General features: G+C 63.0%; 19 non-coding genes across 19 annotated transcripts in view; all 19 read left to right on the top strand.

Annotated features, from left to right (window-relative positions):
• Positions 1-41, top strand: part of LOC138227544 (U2 spliceosomal RNA) — a 191-nt gene extending 150 nt beyond the window's left edge. The window contains exon 1 of the small nuclear RNA XR_011185000.1: positions 1-41. This exon is cut by the window's left edge and continues 150 nt beyond it. This is a non-coding gene — a small nuclear RNA (U2 spliceosomal RNA).
• Positions 42-860: 819 nt separating this feature from the next.
• Positions 861-1,051, top strand: LOC138227545 (U2 spliceosomal RNA). The gene has a single exon (XR_011185001.1). It is a non-coding gene; the product is annotated as a U2 spliceosomal RNA (small nuclear RNA).
• An 817-nt stretch (positions 1,052-1,868) lies between these two features.
• Positions 1,869-2,059, top strand: LOC138227546 (U2 spliceosomal RNA). Its single transcript, XR_011185002.1, has one exon. It is a non-coding gene; the product is annotated as a U2 spliceosomal RNA (small nuclear RNA).
• An 813-nt stretch (positions 2,060-2,872) lies between these two features.
• On the top strand, positions 2,873-3,063 carry LOC138227547 (U2 spliceosomal RNA). The gene has a single exon (XR_011185003.1). It is a non-coding gene; the product is annotated as a U2 spliceosomal RNA (small nuclear RNA).
• Positions 3,064-3,874: 811 nt separating this feature from the next.
• On the top strand, positions 3,875-4,065 carry LOC138227548 (U2 spliceosomal RNA). The gene has a single exon (XR_011185004.1). It is a non-coding gene; the product is annotated as a U2 spliceosomal RNA (small nuclear RNA).
• Positions 4,066-4,882: 817 nt separating this feature from the next.
• Positions 4,883-5,073, top strand: LOC138227549 (U2 spliceosomal RNA). Its single transcript, XR_011185005.1, has one exon. It is a non-coding gene; the product is annotated as a U2 spliceosomal RNA (small nuclear RNA).
• An 814-nt stretch (positions 5,074-5,887) lies between these two features.
• LOC138227550 (U2 spliceosomal RNA) lies at positions 5,888-6,078 on the top strand. Its single transcript, XR_011185006.1, has one exon. It is a non-coding gene; the product is annotated as a U2 spliceosomal RNA (small nuclear RNA).
• Positions 6,079-6,895: 817 nt separating this feature from the next.
• LOC138227552 (U2 spliceosomal RNA) lies at positions 6,896-7,086 on the top strand. The gene has a single exon (XR_011185008.1). It is a non-coding gene; the product is annotated as a U2 spliceosomal RNA (small nuclear RNA).
• An 817-nt stretch (positions 7,087-7,903) lies between these two features.
• Positions 7,904-8,094, top strand: LOC138227553 (U2 spliceosomal RNA). Its single transcript, XR_011185009.1, has one exon. It is a non-coding gene; the product is annotated as a U2 spliceosomal RNA (small nuclear RNA).
• Positions 8,095-8,911: 817 nt separating this feature from the next.
• On the top strand, positions 8,912-9,102 carry LOC138227554 (U2 spliceosomal RNA). The gene has a single exon (XR_011185010.1). It is a non-coding gene; the product is annotated as a U2 spliceosomal RNA (small nuclear RNA).
• An 817-nt stretch (positions 9,103-9,919) lies between these two features.
• LOC138227555 (U2 spliceosomal RNA) lies at positions 9,920-10,110 on the top strand. The gene has a single exon (XR_011185011.1). It is a non-coding gene; the product is annotated as a U2 spliceosomal RNA (small nuclear RNA).
• An 817-nt stretch (positions 10,111-10,927) lies between these two features.
• Positions 10,928-11,118, top strand: LOC138227556 (U2 spliceosomal RNA). The gene has a single exon (XR_011185012.1). It is a non-coding gene; the product is annotated as a U2 spliceosomal RNA (small nuclear RNA).
• Positions 11,119-11,935: 817 nt separating this feature from the next.
• On the top strand, positions 11,936-12,126 carry LOC138227557 (U2 spliceosomal RNA). Its single transcript, XR_011185013.1, has one exon. It is a non-coding gene; the product is annotated as a U2 spliceosomal RNA (small nuclear RNA).
• An 817-nt stretch (positions 12,127-12,943) lies between these two features.
• LOC138227558 (U2 spliceosomal RNA) lies at positions 12,944-13,134 on the top strand. The gene has a single exon (XR_011185014.1). It is a non-coding gene; the product is annotated as a U2 spliceosomal RNA (small nuclear RNA).
• Positions 13,135-13,951: 817 nt separating this feature from the next.
• Positions 13,952-14,142, top strand: LOC138227559 (U2 spliceosomal RNA). Its single transcript, XR_011185015.1, has one exon. It is a non-coding gene; the product is annotated as a U2 spliceosomal RNA (small nuclear RNA).
• Positions 14,143-14,959: 817 nt separating this feature from the next.
• On the top strand, positions 14,960-15,150 carry LOC138227560 (U2 spliceosomal RNA). Its single transcript, XR_011185016.1, has one exon. It is a non-coding gene; the product is annotated as a U2 spliceosomal RNA (small nuclear RNA).
• An 817-nt stretch (positions 15,151-15,967) lies between these two features.
• Positions 15,968-16,158, top strand: LOC138227561 (U2 spliceosomal RNA). The gene has a single exon (XR_011185017.1). It is a non-coding gene; the product is annotated as a U2 spliceosomal RNA (small nuclear RNA).
• Positions 16,159-16,976: 818 nt separating this feature from the next.
• Positions 16,977-17,167, top strand: LOC138227563 (U2 spliceosomal RNA). The gene has a single exon (XR_011185020.1). It is a non-coding gene; the product is annotated as a U2 spliceosomal RNA (small nuclear RNA).
• An 820-nt stretch (positions 17,168-17,987) lies between these two features.
• On the top strand, positions 17,988-18,178 carry LOC138227564 (U2 spliceosomal RNA). Its single transcript, XR_011185021.1, has one exon. It is a non-coding gene; the product is annotated as a U2 spliceosomal RNA (small nuclear RNA).
• The last annotated feature ends 1,578 nt before the right edge of the window (positions 18,179-19,756 follow it).

Raw genomic sequence — 19,756 nt, forward strand, 5'->3', positions numbered from 1 at the left:
CGGCCCGGTATTGCAGCGCCTCCGGGAGCGGTGCACCACCTTCTCTCAGCGGTGAAAAGACAGACGTAGCTAGCAAGCAAGCAAGCAAGCAAGCAAGCGAGGTGGACTGGAGCTCCTTCTTCTCGGGTCTCGTCTCTCGTCCATCTGTGTGTCTCTCTCTCCCCCTCCCCCTCCCCGTCTCCGTTCCCGTGCTCCCTCTGTGCACTTTCCCGCGTCTCGACTCTCTGGGCAAGCAGGCCGGCCCCCTTTTCGGCTCCCGTGCGTTTTCCCTCCAAAAAACTTAGTTTTTTCAGCCTTTTCCCAGGGAGGCAGGCGTGGCTTTTGTGTGTGTGTGTGTGTGTGTGTGTATGTGTGTGTGTGTGTGTGTGTGTGTCCCCGTCCTCGCAGGCGGGCCCCTTTCGACAGCCGGGCGGTTTCCCTCCAAAAAACTTAGTATATACACCTTTTCTTCCTTTTTTTCCGGCAGGCGGGCAGGCGCGCGCGTCTGTGTGTGTGTGTGTCCCCGTCCCTCCCGAGAGAGCGCTGCCCCTTGCCTCTGCCCGCAGGTGCCGACGGTCCGCTTTCGCTTGCAGCTCGCTCGGCACAGCTGCTGCTGGTGGGAGGGGCCTAAGCTAAGGAGGCCGGCCGGCTGGCGCCCCCCTGCGGCTGCGGTCGTTGTCGGGCCGTTGACAGGAGATCCAAGAGCAGGGCCCCCGCCCGGGACTGGCGGGCAGGCAGGCGAGCAAGCAGGCAGGCAAGAGAGGGGGAGAGCGGAGTCCGGGCGGCCGGCAGCCGCGTGCGGACCGGGCTCCCGAGGCGTCGGCCTGCGCCGCTGCGCGCCAGCCGGACGCCCGCGCGCCCGCCCAAGGCCGGCGTCGGGCATCGCTTCTCGGCCTTTTGGCTAAGATCAAGTGTAGTATCTGTTCTTATCAGTTTAATATCTGATACGTCCCCCATCGGGGGACCACATATTAAACGGATTTTTGGAACAGGGAGCTGGATCAGGAGCTTGCTCCGTCCTCTCCACGCATCGGCCCGGTATTGCAGCGCCTCCGGGAGCGGTGCACCACCTTCTCTCAGCGGTGAAAAGACAGACGTAGCTAGCAAGCAAGCAAGCAAGCAAGCAAGCGAGGTGGACTGGAGCTCCTTCTTCTCGGGTCTCGTCTCTCGTCCATCTGTGTGTCTCTCTCTCCCCCTCCCCCTCCCCGTCTCCGTTCCCGTGCTCCCTCTGTGCACTTTCCCGCGTCTCGACTCTCTGGGCAAGCAGGCCGGCCCCCTTTTCGGCTCCCGTGCGTTTTCCCTCCAAAAAACTTAGTTTTTTCAGCCTTTTCCCAGGGAGGCAGGCGTGGCTTTTGTGTGTGTGTGTGTGTGTGTGTATGTGTGTGTGTGTGTGTGTGTGTGTCCCCGTCCTCGCAGGCGGGCCCCTTTCGACAGCCGGGCGGTTTCCCTCCAAAAAACTTAGTATATACACCTTTTCTTCCTTTTTTTCCGGCAGGCGGGCAGGCGCGCGCGTCTGTGTGTGTGTGTGTCCCCGTCCCTCCCGAGAGAGCGCTGCCCCTTGCCTCTGCCCGCAGGTGCCGACGGTCCGCTTTCGCTTGCAGCTCGCTCGGCACAGCTGCTGCTGGTGGGAGGGGCCTAAGCTAAGGAGGCCGGCCGGCTGGCGCCCCCCTGCGGCTGCGGTCGTTGTCGGGCCGTTGACAGGAGATCCAAGAGCAGGGCCCCCGCCCGGGACTGGCGGGCAGGCAGGCGAGCAAGCAGGCAGGCAAGAGAGGGGGAGAGCGGAGTCCGGGCGGCCGGCAGCCGCGTGCGGACCGGGCTCCCGAGGCGTCGGCCTGCGCCGCTGCGCGCCAGCCGGACGCCCGCGCGCCCGCCCAAGGCCGGCGTCGGGCATCGCTTCTCGGCCTTTTGGCTAAGATCAAGTGTAGTATCTGTTCTTATCAGTTTAATATCTGATACGTCCCCCATCGGGGGACCACATATTAAACGGATTTTTGGAACAGGGAGCTGGATCAGGAGCTTGCTCCGTCCTCTCCACGCATCGGCCCGGTATTGCAGCGCCTCCGGGAGCGGTGCACCACCTTCTCTCAGCGGTGAAAAGACAGACGTAGCTAGCAAGCAAGCAAGCAAGCAAGCAAGCGAGGTGGACTGGAGCTCCTTCTTCTCGGGTCTCGTCTCTCGTCCATCTGTGTGTCTCTCTCTCCCCCTCCCCCTCCCCGTCTCCGTTCCCGTGCTCCCTCTGTGCACTTTCCCGCGTCTCGACTCTCTGGGCAAGCAGGCCGGCCCCCTTTTCGGCTCCCGTGCGTTTTCCCTCCAAAAAACTTAGTTTTTTCAGCCTTTTCCCAGGGAGGCAGGCGTGGCTTTTGTGTGTGTGTGTGTGTGTGTGTATGTGTGTGTGTGTGTGTGTGTCCCCGTCCTCGCAGGCGGGCCCCTTTCGACAGCCGGGCGGTTTCCCTCCAAAAAACTTAGTATATACACCTTTTCTTCCTTTTTTTCCGGCAGGCGGGCAGGCGCGCGCGTCTGTGTGTGTGTGTGTCCCCGTCCCTCCCGAGAGAGCGCTGCCCCTTGCCTCTGCCCGCAGGTGCCGACGGTCCGCTTTCGCTTGCAGCTCGCTCGGCACAGCTGCTGCTGGTGGGAGGGGCCTAAGCTAAGGAGGCCGGCCGGCTGGCGCCCCCCTGCGGCTGCGGTCGTTGTCGGGCCGTTGACAGGAGATCCAAGAGCAGGGCCCCCGCCCGGGACTGGCGGGCAGGCAGGCGAGCAAGCAGGCAGGCAAGAGAGGGGGAGAGCGGAGTCCGGGCGGCCGGCAGCCGCGTGCGGACCGGGCTCCCGAGGCGTCGGCCTGCGCCGCTGCGCGCCAGCCGGACGCCCGCGCGCCCGCCCAAGGCCGGCGTCGGGCATCGCTTCTCGGCCTTTTGGCTAAGATCAAGTGTAGTATCTGTTCTTATCAGTTTAATATCTGATACGTCCCCCATCGGGGGACCACATATTAAACGGATTTTTGGAACAGGGAGCTGGATCAGGAGCTTGCTCCGTCCTCTCCACGCATCGGCCCGGTATTGCAGCGCCTCCGGGAGCGGTGCACCACCTTCTCTCAGCGGTGAAAAGACAGACGTAGCTAGCAAGCAAGCAAGCAAGCAAGCAAGCGAGGTGGACTGGAGCTCCTTCTTCTCGGGTCTCGTCTCTCGTCCATCTGTGTGTCTCTCTCTCCCCCTCCCCCTCCCCGTCTCCGTTCCCGTGCTCCCTCTGTGCACTTTCCCGCGTCTCGACTCTCTGGGCAAGCAGGCCGGCCCCCTTTTCGGCTCCCGTGCGTTTTCCCTCCAAAAAACTTAGTTTTTTCAGCCTTTTCCCAGGGAGGCAGGCGTGGCTTTTGTGTGTGTGTGTGTGTGTGTGTATGTGTGTGTGTGTGTGTGTCCCCGTCCTCGCAGGCGGGCCCCTTTCGACAGCCGGGCGGTTTCCCTCCAAAAAACTTAGTATATACACCTTTTCTTCCTTTTTTTCCGGCAGGCGGGCAGGCGCGCGCGTCTGTGTGTGTGTGTGTCCCCGTCCCTCCCGAGAGAGCGCTGCCCCTTGCCTCTGCCCGCAGGTGCCGACGGTCCGCTTTCGCTTGCAGCTCGCTCGGCACAGCTGCTGCTGGTGGGAGGGGCCTAAGCTAAGGAGGCCGGCCGGCTGGCGCCCCCCTGCGGCTGCGGTCGTTGTCGGGCCGTTGACAGGAGATCCAAGAGCAGGGCCCCCGCCCGGGACTGGCGGGCAGGCAGGCGAGCAAGCAGGCAGGCAAGAGAGGGGGAGAGCGGAGTCCGGGCGGCCGGCAGCCGCGTGCGGACCGGGCTCCCGAGGCGTCGGCCTGCGCCGCTGCGCGCCAGCCGGACGCCCGCGCGCCCGCCCAAGGCCGGCGTCGGGCATCGCTTCTCGGCCTTTTGGCTAAGATCAAGTGTAGTATCTGTTCTTATCAGTTTAATATCTGATACGTCCCCCATCGGGGGACCACATATTAAACGGATTTTTGGAACAGGGAGCTGGATCAGGAGCTTGCTCCGTCCTCTCCACGCATCGGCCCGGTATTGCAGCGCCTCCGGGAGCGGTGCACCACCTTCTCTCAGCGGTGAAAAGACAGACGTAGCTAGCAAGCAAGCAAGCAAGCAAGCAAGCGAGGTGGACTGGAGCTCCTTCTTCTCGGGTCTCGTCTCTCGTCCATCTGTGTGTCTCTCTCTCCCCCTCCCCCTCCCCGTCTCCGTTCCCGTGCTCCCTCTGTGCACTTTCCCGCGTCTCGACTCTCTGGGCAAGCAGGCCGGCCCCCTTTTCGGCTCCCGTGCGTTTTCCCTCCAAAAAACTTAGTTTTTTCAGCCTTTTCCCAGGGAGGCAGGCGTGGCTTTTGTGTGTGTGTGTGTGTGTGTGTATGTGTGTGTGTGTGTGTGTGTGTGTCCCCGTCCTCGCAGGCGGGCCCCTTTCGACAGCCGGGCGGTTTCCCTCCAAAAAACTTAGTATATACACCTTTTCTTCCTTTTTTTCCGGCAGGCGGGCAGGCGCGCGCGTCTGTGTGTGTGTGTGTCCCCGTCCCTCCCGAGAGAGCGCTGCCCCTTGCCTCTGCCCGCAGGTGCCGACGGTCCGCTTTCGCTTGCAGCTCGCTCGGCACAGCTGCTGCTGGTGGGAGGGGCCTAAGCTAAGGAGGCCGGCCGGCTGGCGCCCCCCTGCGGCTGCGGTCGTTGTCGGGCCGTTGACAGGAGATCCAAGAGCAGGGCCCCCGCCCGGGACTGGCGGGCAGGCAGGCGAGCAAGCAGGCAGGCAAGAGAGGGGGAGAGCGGAGTCCGGGCGGCCGGCAGCCGCGTGCGGACCGGGCTCCCGAGGCGTCGGCCTGCGCCGCTGCGCGCCAGCCGGACGCCCGCGCGCCCGCCCAAGGCCGGCGTCGGGCATCGCTTCTCGGCCTTTTGGCTAAGATCAAGTGTAGTATCTGTTCTTATCAGTTTAATATCTGATACGTCCCCCATCGGGGGACCACATATTAAACGGATTTTTGGAACAGGGAGCTGGATCAGGAGCTTGCTCCGTCCTCTCCACGCATCGGCCCGGTATTGCAGCGCCTCCGGGAGCGGTGCACCACCTTCTCTCAGCGGTGAAAAGACAGACGTAGCTAGCAAGCAAGCAAGCAAGCAAGCAAGCGAGGTGGACTGGAGCTCCTTCTTCTCGGGTCTCGTCTCTCGTCCATCTGTGTGTCTCTCTCTCCCCCTCCCCCTCCCCGTCTCCGTTCCCGTGCTCCCTCTGTGCACTTTCCCGCGTCTCGACTCTCTGGGCAAGCAGGCCGGCCCCCTTTTCGGCTCCCGTGCGTTTTCCCTCCAAAAAACTTAGTTTTTTCAGCCTTTTCCCAGGGAGGCAGGCGTGGCTTTGTGTGTGTGTGTGTGTGTGTGTGTATGTGTGTGTGTGTGTGTGTGTCCCCGTCCTCGCAGGCGGGCCCCTTTCGACAGCCGGGCGGTTTCCCTCCAAAAAACTTAGTATATACACCTTTTCTTCCTTTTTTTCCGGCAGGCGGGCAGGCGCGCGCGTCTGTGTGTGTGTGTGTCCCCGTCCCTCCCGAGAGAGCGCTGCCCCTTGCCTCTGCCCGCAGGTGCCGACGGTCCGCTTTCGCTTGCAGCTCGCTCGGCACAGCTGCTGCTGGTGGGAGGGGCCTAAGCTAAGGAGGCCGGCCGGCTGGCGCCCCCCTGCGGCTGCGGTCGTTGTCGGGCCGTTGACAGGAGATCCAAGAGCAGGGCCCCCGCCCGGGACTGGCGGGCAGGCAGGCGAGCAAGCAGGCAGGCAAGAGAGGGGGAGAGCGGAGTCCGGGCGGCCGGCAGCCGCGTGCGGACCGGGCTCCCGAGGCGTCGGCCTGCGCCGCTGCGCGCCAGCCGGACGCCCGCGCGCCCGCCCAAGGCCGGCGTCGGGCATCGCTTCTCGGCCTTTTGGCTAAGATCAAGTGTAGTATCTGTTCTTATCAGTTTAATATCTGATACGTCCCCCATCGGGGGACCACATATTAAACGGATTTTTGGAACAGGGAGCTGGATCAGGAGCTTGCTCCGTCCTCTCCACGCATCGGCCCGGTATTGCAGCGCCTCCGGGAGCGGTGCACCACCTTCTCTCAGCGGTGAAAAGACAGACGTAGCTAGCAAGCAAGCAAGCAAGCAAGCAAGCGAGGTGGACTGGAGCTCCTTCTTCTCGGGTCTCGTCTCTCGTCCATCTGTGTGTCTCTCTCTCCCCCTCCCCCTCCCCGTCTCCGTTCCCGTGCTCCCTCTGTGCACTTTCCCGCGTCTCGACTCTCTGGGCAAGCAGGCCGGCCCCCTTTTCGGCTCCCGTGCGTTTTCCCTCCAAAAAACTTAGTTTTTTCAGCCTTTTCCCAGGGAGGCAGGCGTGGCTTTTGTGTGTGTGTGTGTGTGTGTGTGTATGTGTGTGTGTGTGTGTGTGTGTCCCCGTCCTCGCAGGCGGGCCCCTTTCGACAGCCGGGCGGTTTCCCTCCAAAAAACTTAGTATATACACCTTTTCTTCCTTTTTTTCCGGCAGGCGGGCAGGCGCGCGCGTCTGTGTGTGTGTGTGTCCCCGTCCCTCCCGAGAGAGCGCTGCCCCTTGCCTCTGCCCGCAGGTGCCGACGGTCCGCTTTCGCTTGCAGCTCGCTCGGCACAGCTGCTGCTGGTGGGAGGGGCCTAAGCTAAGGAGGCCGGCCGGCTGGCGCCCCCCTGCGGCTGCGGTCGTTGTCGGGCCGTTGACAGGAGATCCAAGAGCAGGGCCCCCGCCCGGGACTGGCGGGCAGGCAGGCGAGCAAGCAGGCAGGCAAGAGAGGGGGAGAGCGGAGTCCGGGCGGCCGGCAGCCGCGTGCGGACCGGGCTCCCGAGGCGTCGGCCTGCGCCGCTGCGCGCCAGCCGGACGCCCGCGCGCCCGCCCAAGGCCGGCGTCGGGCATCGCTTCTCGGCCTTTTGGCTAAGATCAAGTGTAGTATCTGTTCTTATCAGTTTAATATCTGATACGTCCCCCATCGGGGGACCACATATTAAACGGATTTTTGGAACAGGGAGCTGGATCAGGAGCTTGCTCCGTCCTCTCCACGCATCGGCCCGGTATTGCAGCGCCTCCGGGAGCGGTGCACCACCTTCTCTCAGCGGTGAAAAGACAGACGTAGCTAGCAAGCAAGCAAGCAAGCAAGCAAGCGAGGTGGACTGGAGCTCCTTCTTCTCGGGTCTCGTCTCTCGTCCATCTGTGTGTCTCTCTCTCCCCCTCCCCCTCCCCGTCTCCGTTCCCGTGCTCCCTCTGTGCACTTTCCCGCGTCTCGACTCTCTGGGCAAGCAGGCCGGCCCCCTTTTCGGCTCCCGTGCGTTTTCCCTCCAAAAAACTTAGTTTTTTCAGCCTTTTCCCAGGGAGGCAGGCGTGGCTTTTGTGTGTGTGTGTGTGTGTGTGTGTATGTGTGTGTGTGTGTGTGTGTGTCCCCGTCCTCGCAGGCGGGCCCCTTTCGACAGCCGGGCGGTTTCCCTCCAAAAAACTTAGTATATACACCTTTTCTTCCTTTTTTTCCGGCAGGCGGGCAGGCGCGCGCGTCTGTGTGTGTGTGTGTCCCCGTCCCTCCCGAGAGAGCGCTGCCCCTTGCCTCTGCCCGCAGGTGCCGACGGTCCGCTTTCGCTTGCAGCTCGCTCGGCACAGCTGCTGCTGGTGGGAGGGGCCTAAGCTAAGGAGGCCGGCCGGCTGGCGCCCCCCTGCGGCTGCGGTCGTTGTCGGGCCGTTGACAGGAGATCCAAGAGCAGGGCCCCCGCCCGGGACTGGCGGGCAGGCAGGCGAGCAAGCAGGCAGGCAAGAGAGGGGGAGAGCGGAGTCCGGGCGGCCGGCAGCCGCGTGCGGACCGGGCTCCCGAGGCGTCGGCCTGCGCCGCTGCGCGCCAGCCGGACGCCCGCGCGCCCGCCCAAGGCCGGCGTCGGGCATCGCTTCTCGGCCTTTTGGCTAAGATCAAGTGTAGTATCTGTTCTTATCAGTTTAATATCTGATACGTCCCCCATCGGGGGACCACATATTAAACGGATTTTTGGAACAGGGAGCTGGATCAGGAGCTTGCTCCGTCCTCTCCACGCATCGGCCCGGTATTGCAGCGCCTCCGGGAGCGGTGCACCACCTTCTCTCAGCGGTGAAAAGACAGACGTAGCTAGCAAGCAAGCAAGCAAGCAAGCAAGCGAGGTGGACTGGAGCTCCTTCTTCTCGGGTCTCGTCTCTCGTCCATCTGTGTGTCTCTCTCTCCCCCTCCCCCTCCCCGTCTCCGTTCCCGTGCTCCCTCTGTGCACTTTCCCGCGTCTCGACTCTCTGGGCAAGCAGGCCGGCCCCCTTTTCGGCTCCCGTGCGTTTTCCCTCCAAAAAACTTAGTTTTTTCAGCCTTTTCCCAGGGAGGCAGGCGTGGCTTTTGTGTGTGTGTGTGTGTGTGTGTGTATGTGTGTGTGTGTGTGTGTGTGTCCCCGTCCTCGCAGGCGGGCCCCTTTCGACAGCCGGGCGGTTTCCCTCCAAAAAACTTAGTATATACACCTTTTCTTCCTTTTTTTCCGGCAGGCGGGCAGGCGCGCGCGTCTGTGTGTGTGTGTGTCCCCGTCCCTCCCGAGAGAGCGCTGCCCCTTGCCTCTGCCCGCAGGTGCCGACGGTCCGCTTTCGCTTGCAGCTCGCTCGGCACAGCTGCTGCTGGTGGGAGGGGCCTAAGCTAAGGAGGCCGGCCGGCTGGCGCCCCCCTGCGGCTGCGGTCGTTGTCGGGCCGTTGACAGGAGATCCAAGAGCAGGGCCCCCGCCCGGGACTGGCGGGCAGGCAGGCGAGCAAGCAGGCAGGCAAGAGAGGGGGAGAGCGGAGTCCGGGCGGCCGGCAGCCGCGTGCGGACCGGGCTCCCGAGGCGTCGGCCTGCGCCGCTGCGCGCCAGCCGGACGCCCGCGCGCCCGCCCAAGGCCGGCGTCGGGCATCGCTTCTCGGCCTTTTGGCTAAGATCAAGTGTAGTATCTGTTCTTATCAGTTTAATATCTGATACGTCCCCCATCGGGGGACCACATATTAAACGGATTTTTGGAACAGGGAGCTGGATCAGGAGCTTGCTCCGTCCTCTCCACGCATCGGCCCGGTATTGCAGCGCCTCCGGGAGCGGTGCACCACCTTCTCTCAGCGGTGAAAAGACAGACGTAGCTAGCAAGCAAGCAAGCAAGCAAGCAAGCGAGGTGGACTGGAGCTCCTTCTTCTCGGGTCTCGTCTCTCGTCCATCTGTGTGTCTCTCTCTCCCCCTCCCCCTCCCCGTCTCCGTTCCCGTGCTCCCTCTGTGCACTTTCCCGCGTCTCGACTCTCTGGGCAAGCAGGCCGGCCCCCTTTTCGGCTCCCGTGCGTTTTCCCTCCAAAAAACTTAGTTTTTTCAGCCTTTTCCCAGGGAGGCAGGCGTGGCTTTTGTGTGTGTGTGTGTGTGTGTGTGTATGTGTGTGTGTGTGTGTGTGTGTCCCCGTCCTCGCAGGCGGGCCCCTTTCGACAGCCGGGCGGTTTCCCTCCAAAAAACTTAGTATATACACCTTTTCTTCCTTTTTTTCCGGCAGGCGGGCAGGCGCGCGCGTCTGTGTGTGTGTGTGTCCCCGTCCCTCCCGAGAGAGCGCTGCCCCTTGCCTCTGCCCGCAGGTGCCGACGGTCCGCTTTCGCTTGCAGCTCGCTCGGCACAGCTGCTGCTGGTGGGAGGGGCCTAAGCTAAGGAGGCCGGCCGGCTGGCGCCCCCCTGCGGCTGCGGTCGTTGTCGGGCCGTTGACAGGAGATCCAAGAGCAGGGCCCCCGCCCGGGACTGGCGGGCAGGCAGGCGAGCAAGCAGGCAGGCAAGAGAGGGGGAGAGCGGAGTCCGGGCGGCCGGCAGCCGCGTGCGGACCGGGCTCCCGAGGCGTCGGCCTGCGCCGCTGCGCGCCAGCCGGACGCCCGCGCGCCCGCCCAAGGCCGGCGTCGGGCATCGCTTCTCGGCCTTTTGGCTAAGATCAAGTGTAGTATCTGTTCTTATCAGTTTAATATCTGATACGTCCCCCATCGGGGGACCACATATTAAACGGATTTTTGGAACAGGGAGCTGGATCAGGAGCTTGCTCCGTCCTCTCCACGCATCGGCCCGGTATTGCAGCGCCTCCGGGAGCGGTGCACCACCTTCTCTCAGCGGTGAAAAGACAGACGTAGCTAGCAAGCAAGCAAGCAAGCAAGCAAGCGAGGTGGACTGGAGCTCCTTCTTCTCGGGTCTCGTCTCTCGTCCATCTGTGTGTCTCTCTCTCCCCCTCCCCCTCCCCGTCTCCGTTCCCGTGCTCCCTCTGTGCACTTTCCCGCGTCTCGACTCTCTGGGCAAGCAGGCCGGCCCCCTTTTCGGCTCCCGTGCGTTTTCCCTCCAAAAAACTTAGTTTTTTCAGCCTTTTCCCAGGGAGGCAGGCGTGGCTTTTGTGTGTGTGTGTGTGTGTGTGTGTATGTGTGTGTGTGTGTGTGTGTGTCCCCGTCCTCGCAGGCGGGCCCCTTTCGACAGCCGGGCGGTTTCCCTCCAAAAAACTTAGTATATACACCTTTTCTTCCTTTTTTTCCGGCAGGCGGGCAGGCGCGCGCGTCTGTGTGTGTGTGTGTCCCCGTCCCTCCCGAGAGAGCGCTGCCCCTTGCCTCTGCCCGCAGGTGCCGACGGTCCGCTTTCGCTTGCAGCTCGCTCGGCACAGCTGCTGCTGGTGGGAGGGGCCTAAGCTAAGGAGGCCGGCCGGCTGGCGCCCCCCTGCGGCTGCGGTCGTTGTCGGGCCGTTGACAGGAGATCCAAGAGCAGGGCCCCCGCCCGGGACTGGCGGGCAGGCAGGCGAGCAAGCAGGCAGGCAAGAGAGGGGGAGAGCGGAGTCCGGGCGGCCGGCAGCCGCGTGCGGACCGGGCTCCCGAGGCGTCGGCCTGCGCCGCTGCGCGCCAGCCGGACGCCCGCGCGCCCGCCCAAGGCCGGCGTCGGGCATCGCTTCTCGGCCTTTTGGCTAAGATCAAGTGTAGTATCTGTTCTTATCAGTTTAATATCTGATACGTCCCCCATCGGGGGACCACATATTAAACGGATTTTTGGAACAGGGAGCTGGATCAGGAGCTTGCTCCGTCCTCTCCACGCATCGGCCCGGTATTGCAGCGCCTCCGGGAGCGGTGCACCACCTTCTCTCAGCGGTGAAAAGACAGACGTAGCTAGCAAGCAAGCAAGCAAGCAAGCAAGCGAGGTGGACTGGAGCTCCTTCTTCTCGGGTCTCGTCTCTCGTCCATCTGTGTGTCTCTCTCTCCCCCTCCCCCTCCCCGTCTCCGTTCCCGTGCTCCCTCTGTGCACTTTCCCGCGTCTCGACTCTCTGGGCAAGCAGGCCGGCCCCCTTTTCGGCTCCCGTGCGTTTTCCCTCCAAAAAACTTAGTTTTTTCAGCCTTTTCCCAGGGAGGCAGGCGTGGCTTTTGTGTGTGTGTGTGTGTGTGTGTGTGTATGTGTGTGTGTGTGTGTGTGTCCCCGTCCTCGCAGGCGGGCCCCTTTCGACAGCCGGGCGGTTTCCCTCCAAAAAACTTAGTATATACACCTTTTCTTCCTTTTTTTCCGGCAGGCGGGCAGGCGCGCGCGTCTGTGTGTGTGTGTGTCCCCGTCCCTCCCGAGAGAGCGCTGCCCCTTGCCTCTGCCCGCAGGTGCCGACGGTCCGCTTTCGCTTGCAGCTCGCTCGGCACAGCTGCTGCTGGTGGGAGGGGCCTAAGCTAAGGAGGCCGGCCGGCTGGCGCCCCCCTGCGGCTGCGGTCGTTGTCGGGCCGTTGACAGGAGATCCAAGAGCAGGGCCCCCGCCCGGGACTGGCGGGCAGGCAGGCGAGCAAGCAGGCAGGCAAGAGAGGGGGAGAGCGGAGTCCGGGCGGCCGGCAGCCGCGTGCGGACCGGGCTCCCGAGGCGTCGGCCTGCGCCGCTGCGCGCCAGCCGGACGCCCGCGCGCCCGCCCAAGGCCGGCGTCGGGCATCGCTTCTCGGCCTTTTGGCTAAGATCAAGTGTAGTATCTGTTCTTATCAGTTTAATATCTGATACGTCCCCCATCGGGGGACCACATATTAAACGGATTTTTGGAACAGGGAGCTGGATCAGGAGCTTGCTCCGTCCTCTCCACGCATCGGCCCGGTATTGCAGCGCCTCCGGGAGCGGTGCACCACCTTCTCTCAGCGGTGAAAAGACAGACGTAGCTAGCAAGCAAGCAAGCAAGCAAGCAAGCGAGGTGGACTGGAGCTCCTTCTTCTCGGGTCTCGTCTCTCGTCCATCTGTGTGTCTCTCTCTCCCCCTCCCCCTCCCCGTCTCCGTTCCCGTGCTCCCTCTGTGCACTTTCCCGCGTCTCGACTCTCTGGGCAAGCAGGCCGGCCCCCTTTTCGGCTCCCGTGCGTTTTCCCTCCAAAAAACTTAGTTTTTTCAGCCTTTTCCCAGGGAGGCAGGCGTGGCTTTTGTGTGTGTGTGTGTGTGTGTGTATGTGTGTGTGTGTGTGTGTGTGTGTCCCCGTCCTCGCAGGCGGGCCCCTTTCGACAGCCGGGCGGTTTCCCTCCAAAAAACTTAGTATATACACCTTTTCTTCCTTTTTTTCCGGCAGGCGGGCAGGCGCGCGCGTCTGTGTGTGTGTGTGTCCCCGTCCCTCCCGAGAGAGCGCTGCCCCTTGCCTCTGCCCGCAGGTGCCGACGGTCCGCTTTCGCTTGCAGCTCGCTCGGCACAGCTGCTGCTGGTGGGAGGGGCCTAAGCTAAGGAGGCCGGCCGGCTGGCGCCCCCCTGCGGCTGCGGTCGTTGTCGGGCCGTTGACAGGAGATCCAAGAGCAGGGCCCCCGCCCGGGACTGGCGGGCAGGCAGGCGAGCAAGCAGGCAGGCAAGAGAGGGGGAGAGCGGAGTCCGGGCGGCCGGCAGCCGCGTGCGGACCGGGCTCCCGAGGCGTCGGCCTGCGCCGCTGCGCGCCAGCCGGACGCCCGCGCGCCCGCCCAAGGCCGGCGTCGGGCATCGCTTCTCGGCCTTTTGGCTAAGATCAAGTGTAGTATCTGTTCTTATCAGTTTAATATCTGATACGTCCCCCATCGGGGGACCACATATTAAACGGATTTTTGGAACAGGGAGCTGGATCAGGAGCTTGCTCCGTCCTCTCCACGCATCGGCCCGGTATTGCAGCGCCTCCGGGAGCGGTGCACCACCTTCTCTCAGCGGTGAAAAGACAGACGTAGCTAGCAAGCAAGCAAGCAAGCAAGCAAGCGAGGTGGACTGGAGCTCCTTCTTCTCGGGTCTCGTCTCTCGTCCATCTGTGTGTCTCTCTCTCCCCCTCCCCCTCCCCGTCTCCGTTCCCGTGCTCCCTCTGTGCACTTTCCCGCGTCTCGACTCTCTGGGCAAGCAGGCCGGCCCCCTTTTCGGCTCCCGTGCGTTTTCCCTCCAAAAAACTTAGTTTTTTCAGCCTTTTCCCAGGGAGGCAGGCGTGGCTTTTGTGTGTGTGTGTGTGTGTGTGTATGTGTGTGTGTGTGTGTGTGTGTGTCCCCGTCCTCGCAGGCGGGCCCCTTTCGACAGCCGGGCGGTTTCCCTCCAAAAAACTTAGTATATACACCTTTTCTTCCTTTTTTTCCGGCAGGCGGGCAGGCGCGCGCGTCTGTGTGTGTGTGTGTCCCCGTCCCTCCCGAGAGAGCGCTGCCCCTTGCCTCTGCCCGCAGGTGCCGACGGTCCGCTTTCGCTTGCAGCTCGCTCGGCACAGCTGCTGCTGGTGGGAGGGGCCTAAGCTAAGGAGGCCGGCCGGCTGGCGCCCCCCTGCGGCTGCGGTCGTTGTCGGGCCGTTGACAGGAGATCCAAGAGCAGGGCCCCCGCCCGGGACTGGCGGGCAGGCAGGCGAGCAAGCAGGCAGGCAAGAGAGGGGGAGAGCGGAGTCCGGGCGGCCGGCAGCCGCGTGCGGACCGGGCTCCCGAGGCGTCGGCCTGCGCCGCTGCGCGCCAGCCGGACGCCCGCGCGCCCGCCCAAGGCCGGCGTCGGGCATCGCTTCTCGGCCTTTTGGCTAAGATCAAGTGTAGTATCTGTTCTTATCAGTTTAATATCTGATACGTCCCCCATCGGGGGACCACATATTAAACGGATTTTTGGAACAGGGAGCTGGATCAGGAGCTTGCTCCGTCCTCTCCACGCATCGGCCCGGTATTGCAGCGCCTCCGGGAGCGGTGCACCACCTTCTCTCAGCGGTGAAAAGACAGACGTAGCTAGCAAGCAAGCAAGCAAGCAAGCAAGCGAGGTGGACTGGAGCTCCTTCTTCTCGGGTCTCGTCTCTCGTCCATCTGTGTGTCTCTCTCTCCCCCTCCCCCTCCCCGTCTCCGTTCCCGTGCTCCCTCTGTGCACTTTCCCGCGTCTCGACTCTCTGGGCAAGCAGGCCGGCCCCCTTTTCGGCTCCCGTGCGTTTTCCCTCCAAAAAACTTAGTTTTTTCAGCCTTTTCCCAGGGAGGCAGGCGTGGCTTTTGTGTGTGTGTGTGTGTGTGTGTGTATGTGTGTGTGTGTGTGTGTGTGTCCCCGTCCTCGCAGGCGGGCCCCTTTCGACAGCCGGGCGGTTTCCCTCCAAAAAACTTAGTATATACACCTTTTCTTCCTTTTTTTCCGGCAGGCGGGCAGGCGCGCGCGTCTGTGTGTGTGTGTGTCCCCGTCCCTCCCGAGAGAGCGCTGCCCCTTGCCTCTGCCCGCAGGTGCCGACGGTCCGCTTTCGCTTGCAGCTCGCTCGGCACAGCTGCTGCTGGTGGGAGGGGCCTAAGCTAAGGAGGCCGGCCGGCTGGCGCCCCCCTGCGGCTGCGGTCGTTGTCGGGCCGTTGACAGGAGATCCAAGAGCAGGGCCCCCGCCCGGGACTGGCGGGCAGGCAGGCGAGCAAGCAGGCAGGCAAGAGAGGGGGAGAGCGGAGTCCGGGCGGCCGGCAGCCGCGTGCGGACCGGGCTCCCGAGGCGTCGGCCTGCGCCGCTGCGCGCCAGCCGGACGCCCGCGCGCCCGCCCAAGGCCGGCGTCGGGCATCGCTTCTCGGCCTTTTGGCTAAGATCAAGTGTAGTATCTGTTCTTATCAGTTTAATATCTGATACGTCCCCCATCGGGGGACCACATATTAAACGGATTTTTGGAACAGGGAGCTGGATCAGGAGCTTGCTCCGTCCTCTCCACGCATCGGCCCGGTATTGCAGCGCCTCCGGGAGCGGTGCACCACCTTCTCTCAGCGGTGAAAAGACAGACGTAGCTAGCAAGCAAGCAAGCAAGCAAGCAAGCGAGGTGGACTGGAGCTCCTTCTTCTCGGGTCTCGTCTCTCGTCCATCTGTGTGTCTCTCTCTCCCCCTCCCCCTCCCCGTCTCCGTTCCCGTGCTCCCTCTGTGCACTTTCCCGCGTCTCGACTCTCTGGGCAAGCAGGCCGGCCCCCTTTTCGGCTCCCGTGCGTTTTCCCTCCAAAAAACTTAGTTTTTTCAGCCTTTTCCCAGGGAGGCAGGCGTGGCTTTTGTGTGTGTGTGTGTGTGTGTGTGTATGTGTGTGTGTGTGTGTGTGTGTCCCCGTCCTCGCAGGCGGGCCCCTTTCGACAGCCGGGCGGTTTCCCTCCAAAAAACTTAGTATATACACCTTTTCTTCCTTTTTTTCCGGCAGGCGGGCAGGCGCGCGCGTCTGTGTGTGTGTGTGTCCCCGTCCCTCCCGAGAGAGCGCTGCCCCTTGCCTCTGCCCGCAGGTGCCGACGGTCCGCTTTCGCTTGCAGCTCGCTCGGCACAGCTGCTGCTGGTGGGAGGGGCCTAAGCTAAGGAGGCCGGCCGGCTGGCGCCCCCCTGCGGCTGCGGTCGTTGTCGGGCCGTTGACAGGAGATCCAAGAGCAGGGCCCCCGCCCGGGACTGGCGGGCAGGCAGGCGAGCAAGCAGGCAGGCAAGAGAGGGGGAGAGCGGAGTCCGGGCGGCCGGCAGCCGCGTGCGGACCGGGCTCCCGAGGCGTCGGCCTGCGCCGCTGCGCGCCAGCCGGACGCCCGCGCGCCCGCCCAAGGCCGGCGTCGGGCATCGCTTCTCGGCCTTTTGGCTAAGATCAAGTGTAGTATCTGTTCTTATCAGTTTAATATCTGATACGTCCCCCATCGGGGGACCACATATTAAACGGATTTTTGGAACAGGGAGCTGGATCAGGAGCTTGCTCCGTCCTCTCCACGCATCGGCCCGGTATTGCAGCGCCTCCGGGAGCGGTGCACCACCTTCTCTCAGCGGTGAAAAGACAGACGTAGCTAGCAAGCAAGCAAGCAAGCAAGCAAGCGAGGTGGACTGGAGCTCCTTCTTCTCGGGTCTCGTCTCTCGTCCATCTGTGTGTCTCTCTCTCCCCCTCCCCCTCCCCGTCTCCGTTCCCGTGCTCCCTCTGTGCACTTTCCCGCGTCTCGACTCTCTGGGCAAGCAGGCCGGCCCCCTTTTCGGCTCCCGTGCGTTTTCCCTCCAAAAAACTTAGTTTTTTCAGCCTTTTCCCAGGGAGGCAGGCGTGGCTTTGTGTGTGTGTGTGTGTGTGTGTATGTGTGTGTGTGTGTGTGTGTGTGTGTCCCCGTCCTCGCAGGCGGGCCCCTTTCGACAGCCGGGCGGTTTCCCTCCAAAAAACTTAGTATATACACCTTTTCTTCCTTTTTTTCCGGCAGGCGGGCAGGCGCGCGCGTCTGTGTGTGTGTGTGTCCCCGTCCCTCCCGAGAGAGCGCTGCCCCTTGCCTCTGCCCGCAGGTGCCGACGGTCCGCTTTCGCTTGCAGCTCGCTCGGCACAGCTGCTGCTGGTGGGAGGGGCCTAAGCTAAGGAGGCCGGCCGGCTGGCGCCCCCCTGCGGCTGCGGTCGTTGTCGGGCCGTTGACAGGAGATCCAAGAGCAGGGCCCCCGCCCGGGACTGGCGGGCAGGCAGGCGAGCAAGCAGGCAGGCAAGAGAGGGGGAGAGCGGAGTCCGGGCGGCCGGCAGCCGCGTGCGGACCGGGCTCCCGAGGCGTCGGCCTGCGCCGCTGCGCGCCAGCCGGACGCCCGCGCGCCCGCCCAAGGCCGGCGTCGGGCATCGCTTCTCGGCCTTTTGGCTAAGATCAAGTGTAGTATCTGTTCTTATCAGTTTAATATCTGATACGTCCCCCATCGGGGGACCACATATTAAACGGATTTTTGGAACAGGGAGCTGGATCAGGAGCTTGCTCCGTCCTCTCCACGCATCGGCCCGGTATTGCAGCGCCTCCGGGAGCGGTGCACCACCTTCTCTCAGCGGTGAAAAGACAGACGTAGCTAGCAAGCAAGCAAGCAAGCAAGCAAGCGAGGTGGACTGGAGCTCCTTCTTCTCGGGTCTCGTCTCTCGTCCATCTGTGTGTCTCTCTCTCCCCCTCCCCCTCCCCGTCTCCGTTCCCGTGCTCCCTCTGTGCACTTTCCCGCGTCTCGACTCTCTGGGCAAGCAGGCCGGCCCCCTTTTCGGCTCCCGTGCGTTTTCCCTCCAAAAAACTTAGTTTTTTCAGCCTTTTCCCAGGGAGGCAGGCGTGGCTTTTGTGTGTGTGTGTGTGTGTGTGTGTGTATGTGTGTGTGTGTGTGTGTGTGTCCCCGTCCTCGCAGGCGGGCCCCTTTCGACAGCCGGGCGGTTTCCCTCCAAAAAACTTAGTATATACACCTTTTCTTCCTTTTTTTCCGGCAGGCGGGCAGGCGCGCGCGTCTGTGTGTGTGTGTGTCCCCGTCCCTCCCGAGAGAGCGCTGCCCCTTGCCTCTGCCCGCAGGTGCCGACGGTCCGCTTTCGCTTGCAGCTCGCTCGGCACAGCTGCTGCTGGTGGGAGGGGCCTAAGCTAAGGAGGCCGGCCGGCTGGCGCCCCCCTGCGGCTGCGGTCGTTGTCGGGCCGTTGACAGGAGATCCAAGAGCAGGGCCCCCGCCCGGGACTGGCGGGCAGGCAGGCGAGCAAGCAGGCAGGCAAGAGAGGGGGAGAGCGGAGTCCGGGCGGCCGGCAGCCGCGTGCGGACCGGGGCTCCCGAGGCGTCGGCCTGCGCCGCTGCGCGCCAGCCGGACGCCCGCGCGCCCGCCCAAGGCCGGCGTCGGGCATCGCTTCTCGGCCTTTTGGCTAAGATCAAGTGTAGTATCTGTTCTTATCAGTTTAATATCTGATACGTCCCCCATCGGGGGACCACATATTAAACGGATTTTTGGAACAGGGAGCTGGATCAGGAGCTTGCTCCGTCCTCTCCACGCATCGGCCCGGTATTGCAGCGCCTCCGGGAGCGGTGCACCACCTTCTCTCAGCGGTGAAAAGACAGACGTAGCTAGCAAGCAAGCAAGCAAGCAAGCAAGCGAGGTGGACTGGAGCTCCTTCTTCTCGGGTCTCGTCTCTCGTCCATCTGTGTGTCTCTCTCTCCCCCTCCCCCTCCCCGTCTCCGTTCCCGTGCTCCCTCTGTGCACTTTCCCGCGTCTCGACTCTCTGGGCAAGCAGGCCGGCCCCCTTTTCGGCTCCCGTGCGTTTTCCCTCCAAAAAACTTAGTTTTTTCAGCCTTTTCCCAGGGAGGCAGGCGTGGCTTTTGTGTGTGTGTGTGTGTGTGTGTATGTGTGTGTGTGTGTGTGTGTGTGTCCCCGTCCTCGCAGGCGGGCCCCTTTCGACAGCCGGGCGGTTTCCCTCCAAAAAACTTAGTATATACACCTTTTCTTCCTTTTTTTCCGGCAGGCGGGCAGGCGCGCGCGTCTGTGTGTGTGTGTGTCCCCGTCCCTCCCGAGAGAGCGCTGCCCCTTGCCTCTGCCCGCAGGTGCCGACGGTCCGCTTTCGCTTGCAGCTCGCTCGGCACAGCTGCTGCTGGTGGGAGGGGCCTAAGCTAAGGAGGCCGGCCGGCTGGCGCCCCCCTGCGGCTGCGGTCGTTGTCGGGCCGTTGACAGGAGATCCAAGAGCAGGGCCCCCGCCCGGGACTGGCGGGCAGGCAGGCGAGCAAGCAGGCAGGCAAGAGAGGGGGAGAGCGGAGTCCGGGCGGCCGGCAGCCGCGTGCGGACCGGGCTCCCGAGGCGTCGGCCTGCGCCGCTGCGCGCCAGCCGGACGCCCGCGCGCCCGCCCAAGGCCGGCGTCGGGCATCGCTTCTCGGCCTTTTGGCTGCGATCCCAGTACGTGGCTTGACCGCGGCTGGGAAAACAGTCATAAGGAAGTGAAGGCGGCGGCGGGAAGGATTGCTTTCGGAGGAGCCATCGAGGATTTGGGATTGCTGAAGGAGCAGAAGACGCTTGGACCAAGATGACTTCGACGATCGGCGGACGACCTTTTTTTATGGCGGCGGGGGATCCTCTGTCCCGAGAGGGGCAGATGAAAGACACCGTGCGTTTTGTTTTGAAGAGCCTGGATGTTGGGGAACGGTTTGTGATTCGGGGCGTTTTTGAGAAGGAAATTCTGCATAAGATGTTTGGAATTACGGCTGAAGACACGTTTTGTCTGCAAGATTTTCCAGCCAAAGGGATTTTGAACCTGACTTTGATTTCGCCGGCTATATGCAACAGGGTATGGAGCAAAGCGATGGAGTTAAAAGACAAAGAACCCTTGAGTTTTTTTCTGTTAGAGCCACTATTTGCGAGGGAAGTACGGCCTCTGTACGTACAAATGCACAATCCCTTTGTACCAGAGGCAGAGATTGTGTATTTTTTGAAACGGCATGTGGACGTGGTGAGTGCGGGGAGGAAGATGTTGGACCCTGAACGTTATTGGAGTGGGAAAAGACAGTTTTTGGTTCGTTTTAGAGCTAAAGCCTCGGAAGCTGGGGGTGTGATGCACCCTCCAGCCAATTTTTCGATAGGTCCGAATAGAGGTTTTTTGCATTATTCAGGGATGCCTGCAGGTTGTAGG

The sequence above is a fragment of the Lepisosteus oculatus genome, unplaced genomic scaffold, assembly GCF_040954835.1.
Source record: "Lepisosteus oculatus isolate fLepOcu1 unplaced genomic scaffold, fLepOcu1.hap2 HAP2_SCAFFOLD_382, whole genome shotgun sequence".
In the NCBI taxonomy this organism is placed as follows: domain Eukaryota; kingdom Metazoa; phylum Chordata; class Actinopteri; order Semionotiformes; family Lepisosteidae; genus Lepisosteus; species Lepisosteus oculatus.